Raw genomic sequence first — 8,954 nt, 5'->3', positions numbered from 1 at the left:
ACCTTAGGAAACTTACAATCATGGCAGAAGGCACCTATTCACAGAGCGGCAAGAGAGAGAATGAGTGCCAGCAGGGGAAATGAGAGATGCTTATAAAGGTATCCAATTTCACGGGAACTCACTGTCAGTAGAACAGCATGGCAACGACTCCCATGATTCAATTACCTCCACCTGGTCCCACCTTTGATACCATGGGATTATTACAATTCAAAGTGAGATTTTGGTGGGAACACAGAGCCAAACCATATCAGTAGCTATACATTAAAAAAAAAAATTCAGTAGTAATTACATGTATTTTCATGAACAAAGGGAAACAATTATTAGATCATCTTGTGACATTTGCTCAGAAGAAAGAAACTAAACTATAAATAAATAGAAGTGAAAATAATGAGACAAAGGAAACCTAGAGTAAACCTTCAATTAGAGTGGGTTTTTCTTCATTTCAAGAACGTGATCTTCCAATACATTAAGCTCTGCCTTCCTAATTTTGACCCTTATGTTCTGTCTCTCAATTCAGTCCTCTCTCAGTGGTTTAGCACATATTAACTTTTAAAAATCAGTATTTTTTAAAAGCTATCTTAATCATTGGCAGTATAAAAATGAATAAGACATAATCTAAAAAAACTCAGTTTACTCACATGTAAGTGCACATTGTAGCAACAGTGGAACAAGGACGTTTTTAATCTTTTTCTTTAGCTACTGTCTATTTTCTGAATTTGATAATGAAAAAGCATGTTGTTGTTGTTTTGATCGAAGATGATGATAAAAGGTTTTTAGCATGCCTCAGCCACTTGGAAATAGCAATATGGTACATATAGATAAACTCCGTGGGCTTTAATTTAAGAAGAAAAACAGGAATCTACCAGAACTGTGAAGGATATTCCAGATTCCAGGGAGAAAAAGGAAACTTTCCTGTGACAGTATCTGGTTGATAAAAGTGAATGAAGCCCCAGTACGTAAGAGCACAAGAACCCTGCTTATGAAAATTTGAATGTAGTAGCACCATGAAAGGATTACACTAGCTCTCCACCAATGGTCTCCAACAAAAATGGAAACTCAAAAATTACACATAAAGAGTTCAAAGAATGGATTGTAAGGAAGCTCAACAAGATCCAAGACAAAGCTGTAAATCAACACAAACTTTTAAAGCTATCCAGGAAATGAAGAGAGAAACATCTTTTTTTCCCCCTCTGATCTATTATCTTTTTTCATTTCAGCAGTTTTTGGGGTATAAGTGGTTTTGGGTTACATGGATATGTTCTTTAGTGGTGATTTCTTAGATTCTGGTGTACCCATAACCAAACATATTCTTGGACTATAATGGAATAAATAGAAATTAATATCAGTAAGAAATCTCAAAATTATACAAATACATGAAGATTAAACAGCTTGACCTGAATGACTTTAGGGTAGGCAACAAAATTAAGGTAGAAATAAAAAAATCTTGACACAAAAGAAAACAGAAACAGAACATACCAGAATCTAAAAGAGGCAGCAAAAGGAGTGTTATGAGAAAAGTGTATAGCACTAAATGACTAGGCCTCAAAAAGTTAGAAAGATCTCAAATTAATGATCTAACATAACACCTAAGGGAACTAAAAAAAGAACAATCTAACCCCCAAACCTAGCAGAGGAAGAGACATAACAAAAATCATAGCAAAACTGGATTTTGAATAAAATTTCTGTGAAGGTGATAGGGAAAATGGCAAGTAGGAGGCAAGATTAACTTGCAGCTCCCACTTGGACAAACAGAACGGTTGTGTGGAGTGCCACATTGTGAACTTTTGCTCCAAAATATACTGCAGAGACATACAGGAAAGCTGAGAAAATCTATAGCCCCTTTGAAGAAGGTATATTGTCACAGTCTGAACTGTGAGTCAGCTTGCTTTCTCAGCTCAGACGCTTGAAGCCTGGGGAACATTGTCAGCCCTGCTTACCTACTGCCTGGAAATAAACTCAGTGATACTGTTGGGGCACAGTGTAAGGGAGACCAGTCGTTCAGGCTGTGGACTGTATTGGAATTGGGAGAGACCTGTGGCTGCTGGCTTTCCACCACTTCCCTGATGACCTGTGTGACGTAGAGGAGGCAGCCATAATCTCCCTGGAAACATAACTCCATTGGCCTGGGAGCAAAACCCATACCACACCGCAGCTCCAACAAGCCCCACCCAAGGTGAGCCTGAGCTCAGACACATCTAACCCTGCCCCCAACTGATGATCTTTCTCAATCCACCCTGATAGCTAATGACAAAGGACAAAATTTTGGCAGCTCTATAGCCCCACCCATCATCTGATCCTCCTTAAACCATCACAACTTATGAGCTCTTGAAAATGTCACCACCTGCTGGAGGCCAACCAACACAAAACTAGCACATTTAATAAAAATACAACAAAGGACCCTCAAAGAGTTCACTTTACTTCCCTGCTCCCTCCCCTGGAAAAGATGCTGGTATCCACGCCTGAGAGGCCTGAAGATGGATCACAGGACTCTTTGCAGAGACTCCCCAGTACCAGCCTGGAGTCTGGTAACTCCACTGGGTGGCTAGATCCAGAAGAGAAATAATAATCACTGCAATTTGGCTCTCAGGAAGCCACATCCCTAGGGGAAAGAAGAAAGCACCATATTAAGTGAGCTCCCCATGGGACAAAAGAACCTGAACAGCAGCCCTTGAGTCTCAGAATTTCCCTCTGACATAGTCTACCCAAATGAGAGGAAATCAGAAAAAGAATTCTGGTATATGACATAAAATGGATTCTTAACACCCTGAAAAGCTCACAGTAGCTCACCAGCAATGGATCCAAAGTAAACCAATATCTCTGAATCACCAGAAAAATAATTCAGAAGGTTAACTATGAAGCCGATCAAGTAGGCATTGAAGAAAGATAAAGTTCAGCTTTAAAAAATAAATTAAAAAAAAAGATACAGGATACGAATGGAAAAAATCTCTAGTGAAATAGATAGCATAAATAAAAAACAATCATAACTTCTGGAATAAAGGATAGGTTTAGAGAATTGCAAAATGCACTGAATAGTTTTAGCATCAGATTCCAACAAGCAAAAGAAAGAACTTAGAGCTCAAAGACAAAGCTTTCAAATTAATCCAATCTGACAAAGACAAAGAAAAAGGCTTAGAACAAAGCCTCCAAGAAGTTTGAGATTTTGTGAAATGACCAAACCTAAGAATCATTGGTGGAAGAAGAAAAATCTAAAAGTTTAGAAAACACATTTGAGGAACTAATCGAGGAAAACTTTCCTGGCCTCACTGGAGAGCTAGACATCTAAATGCAATAAGCTCAAATAACACCTTATAAAAAGATCATCAACCTACGCACATAATCATCAGGTTATCTAAAGTCAAAATGAAGGAAAGAATCTTAAGAGCTGTGAGGCAAAAGCATCAGATAACCTACATATATTAAAAAAAAAAACCTATCAGATTAACAGCAGATTTCTTACCAAAAGCCCTACAAGCTAGAAGAGCTTGTGGTCCTATCCTCAGCATCCTTAAACAAAACAATTACCAGCTAAGATTTTTGTTTCCAGCAAAACTGAACTTCATAAATGAAGGAAAAATAGCGTTTTTCAGACAAGCAAATGCTGAGAGATTTTGCCACTACCAAGCCAAAACTACAAGACGTGCTAAAAGGAGTTCTGAATCTTGAAACAAATCTTCAAAATACACCAGAATAGAACTTCCTGAAACTATAAATCTCACAGGACCTATAAAACAACAACACAATAAAAATACCAAGATATTTTTCAGGAAACAAATAGCATGATGAATAGAATAGCACCTCAAATCTTAATACTAACATTGAATATAAATTGCCTAATTGCTCTATTTAAAGAATACAGAATGGCAGAATGGGTAACGATGCACCAATAAAATATCTGCTGTCTTCAAGGGACTCACCTGATACATATGGGCTCATATAAACTTAAGGTAAAGAGGTGAAAAAAAATATTCCTAGCAAATGGACATCAAATGAAAACAGGAGTAGCTATTCTTATATCATACAAAACAAACTTCAAAGCAACAGCAGTTTAAAAAGACAGAGACATGACATAATGATAAAAAGACTAGTCCAAGAGGAAAATACTATAATACTAAATATCCAAATCAGTAAAGAGGAATTAAAATGTCACAGTTTGCTTATGAAATGATTAAATACAAAGAAAACCCTAAAGACTCGTCTAAACACTCCTAGAACTGATAAATTAATTCAGCAAAGTTCTAGAACACGGAATGAATGTACACAAATTAGCCCTGCTATATACCAACAGTGACCGAGGTGAGAATCAAGTCTAGAACTCAGCTCCTTTTCTAATAGTGAAATAAAATAAAATACTTAGAAATATACTTAACCAAAAAGTTGAAAGAACTCTAGAAGGAACCAGCTTTTTGTTTTATTTATCTTTTGTGATTACAGCAAAAACAAAAATTGACAAGTGAAACCTAATTAAACTCTAAAGCCTCTAGAGCAGGAAAAAACAAAAACAAAAACAAAAAAAACTATCAACAGAGTAAACAGATGACCTACAAATGAAATATTAACAAATTATGCATTTGGCAAGGGTCTAATAACCAGAATTCATAAAGAACTTAAAAAATTCAACAAGTAAGAACAAATAACTCCATTGAAAAGTGTGCAAAATACATGAACAGACACTTCTGCAAAGAATACAAACCAGCAGACAACAAATACAGGAGAAATGTTTAACATCAGTAATCAGAGAAATGCAAATCTGAACCACAATGAGATACCATCTCACACCAGTCAACATAGCTATTAGTGAAAAGTCAAAAAGCAAAAAATGCTGGTGAGGCTGTAGAGAAAAGGGGATGCTTATACACTGTTGATGAGGATGTAAATGAATTCAGCCACTGTGGAAAACTATTTGGAGGTTTCTCAAAGAACTTAAAAGCAGAATTACTATTCGACCCTAGCAATCCCGTTACCAGGTACATATCCAAAACAAAACAAATTATTCCACCATAAAGACACAACTTGTGTGTTTATTGCAGTACTATTCGCTATGGCAATAGGTGCCCAATATGTGCCCATCAGATAAAGAAAATGCGGCACGTACATGCCATGGAATACTACAAAGCCACAACAAGGAAAAAAACCATGTCCTTTGCTGCAACATGAAAGCAACTGGAGGCCATTATCCTAAGTGAATTAACACAGGAGAAGAAACCAAATACTGTGTACTCACTTATGAGAGGGAGCCAAATACTGTGTACTCATGAACATAAAGATAACAACAATAGATCATAGGGACTACTAGAAGGGAAAGTCTGTGCCGAGAAGGTGGTGAAAAACAATATTGTGTACTATGCTCACCATCTGGCTGATGGCATTGTGGTAGGAGTTATTAAGAAATTATGTTAGGCAGATAGAGACGAAAAGGAGTACTTGGAAAGTTTTCATCTCTTTTAAAGCAGCTTCAGAAATGTTTCTTGTGCAGTAGGAAAGCCCCAGCTTTTAGAGCCGGGCAGGTAACCTCTGATATGCAAATGCCAGCCATTAGAAATTTGATCCACCCAACATGGTGATACCCACTGTTGCCTTCTTGCCCTTGCCCCCACATGTGCCTGGCAGCATGGTTGCCCCACATCTCCCCACGTGTAGAAGATGGAGACCTGCATTTGCATATTAAAAAGCTAGAGTGGGAGAGCCAGTTTTTTTGTGGGCTACATGAATGACATACCTGGTCAAAGCAATCCCCTGGGCCCTATGCAAATCTGACACTGCCTCCTCCAACCTTCTCATATAACTCATATCTTCCATATGTGGGGTTCCCTGTCTGAGTTTTGGACAAAGAAAGCAGCTTGTACAGGGGAGCTGCTTTCTTTGTTTCCCTTCTTTCTTGCCTATTCAACTCTCCGCTCCTTAAAACCACTCCATGTGTGTCCCTGTTGTCTTATCTGATTTGGCATGGGACAAGAGCTCTGGTGTTCCTCCACTCATTAAAGCCATATCAGCATTAACCTTAAACCAAACATAGGCATCACACAATATACCCATGTAGCAAACTTGTACATATACCCCCTGAATCTAAAATACAAGTTGAAATTATTTTTAAAAGGAAAATAAATGTTAAAATTTAAAGAAAAATAATTGCTTTTTAGAAAAATAAAGAATGCATTTGGTTAGATATTACTCTTAAGAAATCAAAAGTTTGTTAGATGAAATAAACAGCAGCAGTTTTTTTGGGGGGAGCAGATAATTTCTAAAAGTTGTTCTGAGAAGTATAGAGAAAAATATTTTTGTCCAATCATTTATAAGAAATAGTCATATGCTATGTATCTGTTCACCTGAAATACTTCTGAATGTCAATATACCCCAACATTTATTGTGTAAACTGGCTGTAATATAATTAATGTGTTACCATTTTAGTACATAACTACTGGATAGGATGCAGAAAAAGGTGAACTTACAAATTTTAGATTCTTCAGGTGGGTCAAGAAGTGCCATATCTCCCACTATGATTGATAGAATATTGAGTTAGATTGCAAGGCAAAGTTAAAATCTAAGAAGCAGAGAAAGGTTTCTGTTTGGCAAAACAGCATTAGTAATGTCTCTTTCTAGTAGACCATGCTAACTTTCTCTTTGACTAGGCTAGTGCTGGAATATATGTGATTCTGGTGTTAATCACAGAGTCTTGATATAAATTGGCCATAGTAATCATGGGCTCTAGACATATCCCCAGGGGCTTCCAGAGCCTAGAAAACTACTATCCAAATGTGTAATATTAGTGCTTCTAACTAACCTTTGACTCCTAGAAATTTGTATGTCTAGAAATGTATGGTTTAATGTTAAGAACTTGGACGGCGTTTTAATAATGTTCACACTAGTTTTGGAATTATTTATACAGTTATTCACTCAACAAATACTGAATATCTACCATGTGTCAAGCATTATCATAGACATCAGGGATAAAAAAATTAACCAAATGACAATTATAACAACATTAATGATACACTATTGATGACCCCACAGAATCTAAAATTGATATAGAAATGGATATATATTAATAAAAATATATAAAAATCAAAACAATTTCCTAAGATAAATAACACAATGTATTATGAGATTGCTTAATGGGAGACCCATTGAAAGGCAAATGTGAATCAGAGCTGAACCAGAGGTTACAAAATGTCCAGGCAGAGAGAACAGCATGTGCAAATCGGCTGGGGGAGAAACAAGGCATTTAAGAGTTAGTGTAGCTATAGTGGAGAAAGAAATAAAGGGTAGTGCAGGATGTTTATGGGAAGCATTAAAGGGAAATTTTCCTTCCTGCTTATATATATTCAGGAAAGAGGATATCCACTAGATAATGCTCTGATCTCTCTGCTCTTACAGGATGTGAGTAAATTAATTGTGCAGTTTGAAAGAAGGAAATAAGGATATGTGAATCAGTCTTCTTCTGTCTATTTTGGAAATCAACTTACCCTCAGAAAGTACACATTTTCCTATGCTTCTGCATGTTATAATTTTAAAAAAGCCAGTCCCCATGAGTAGTCCTGCCATTGTGTCCAATTTTGGAATTAATAGTTTATAAAACTTATTAGGCTAGAGTAGATATGCCACATACATATGTTACTAGTAATAAGATGATGTTTTCATTTCCTTCTTCGTGACTTTTTTTTTTTTTTTTTGAGATGAAGTTTTGCTCTTGTTGCCCAGGTGGGAGTACGGTGGTGAGATCTCAGCTCACCGCAGCCTCTACCTCCTGGGATCAAGCTTTCTCCTGCCTCAGCCTCCCGAGTAGCTGGGATTACAAGCATGCACCACCACGCCCAGCTAATTTTGTATTTTTAGTTGAGACAGGGTTTCTTCATGTTGGTCAGGCCAGTCTCAAACTTCTGACCTCAGGTAATCCGCCTGCCTCAGCATCCCAAAGTGCTGGGATTAGAGGCTTGAGCCACCGCACCGAGCCATCTTCTTGACTCTTTCTCTCTGTCTCTCTCAATTAATTCCAAACTCAGGTAAGGGGGAAAAGAATGCTACATATTTACCCACTCAAAATACTATAAGGGTAATAAGAGCTAATCAATTTAAAGCCTTGTAGACAATAGTAAAGATATTGTTTTTAATCCTAGTGTCAATGAGAAGACATCAATGTCCTACACACTATGAATGGACATGTTTATACATCTATATGTGTATATGTATTTGTCTAAATTAGTGTTTTATCTGGCTGCTCTGTGATGAATAGATTGTTGTGCAAGGACTAAATAAATTCAGGAAAGCTACTGAGAGGAATATTGGAATAAGTGTTTTATAGATTAAAATAAATAGCACTGTTCTAGCTTCTGGACACCCACAAAAATATAAAAGCCATTCAGTATCTAGTAAACTTAACTAGATGTCATTTTAAATCCAGTGTTGAACACAATGGCTGACACATTAAAAGTTCAAAATAGCAATAGCAATATGGTGAATGAAATGATGACTGAAGCTCTACCTGGAATAGTTAATACAGTTTATAAATATTTAATTTGGTTCATACATTTGGAAGTATATTAATATGAACTTTTGCATACTTAATTTTACATAATTCCCTTACTTAGCCAGAGCCATCAAAGCAAGATAGTGAAATAATTAATGTGAAGATTTCAACTTAAAAATATATTTAATGTATACATTTAACAAAATAACTAATAATTAAATATAATTTTATTTAAAAATATATTAATACATTTAAAAAATTATTTTCAGTGTTTAGGAGACAATAGTGTTAAAATCTCAACACTATGGGAAGACAGTCAACTGATATCTAATTTGCATACATATGTGTGTGTGTGTGTGTGTGTGTATATACACATATACATACAATTATATATAAATTTGTGTATATATAAATTAATAAAAATATATCTATCTATCTATATATATATATATGCTATCTGTTTTCCTCACTATAAAGTAGTATCTGACACTTA

This window comes from Sapajus apella, unplaced genomic scaffold (assembly GCF_009761245.1).
Source record: "Sapajus apella isolate SASKATOON/1434 unplaced genomic scaffold, GSC_monkey_1.0 scaffold47, whole genome shotgun sequence".
Classification (NCBI taxonomy): Eukaryota; Metazoa; Chordata; class Mammalia; order Primates; family Cebidae; genus Sapajus; species Sapajus apella.
Note: the sequence above shows the minus strand (reverse complement) of the source record.